The sequence below is a fragment of the Oncorhynchus gorbuscha genome, linkage group LG13 (genome assembly GCF_021184085.1).
Source record: "Oncorhynchus gorbuscha isolate QuinsamMale2020 ecotype Even-year linkage group LG13, OgorEven_v1.0, whole genome shotgun sequence".
Classification (NCBI taxonomy): Eukaryota; Metazoa; Chordata; class Actinopteri; order Salmoniformes; family Salmonidae; genus Oncorhynchus; species Oncorhynchus gorbuscha.
The window spans coordinates 102161594-102162247 of NC_060185.1; positions in this window are offsets into that span (position 1 = coordinate 102161594).

Sequence of the window (654 nt, forward strand, 5' to 3'; positions counted from 1 at the left end):
GTCCGTGTTAGGGTGCTCCATAGCGGGCATGAATTTGTGGAACACCGGCAGGTGCATTTAGGACCATATTTTAATTTTAGTTCAAATGAGGCCTTACCTTCAAACACCTTGCGAGGTGACTACTTGAAATGAGATTGTCACAAAGTGTCCATAAATCACTCAGGGAGGGCCCCCACGGCTAGAGGGCCGTAGTAGGGTGCTCCTATAGCGGGCATGCATGTCAGGAACACCGGCAGGTGCATTTAGGACCATATTTTTAATTTTCGGGTTCCCAGGTGCACGTTTTCAATCACCAGGCACACAGAGGTAGATCCTAATCCACCGAAATGTCACAAAGTGTCCATAAAGCACTCAGGGAGGGCCCCCACGGATAGAGGGCCGTGCTAGGGTGTTGCCAGAGTGGGCATTAATATGAGAATGACCGAAAAGTGCATTTAGGAGAGTATTTTAATTTTCGGGTTCCCAGGTGCACGTTTTCAATCACCAGGTACACGGATGTATAGGGTCCCCCATGGATAAAGGTCCGCGTTAGGGTGCTCCATAGCGGGCATGAATTTGTGGAACACCGCTAATGTAATTTTGGGTTCCCAGGTGTACGTTTTCAATCACCAGGTACACGGATGTAGTAGGGTCCCCCATGGATAAAGGTCCGTG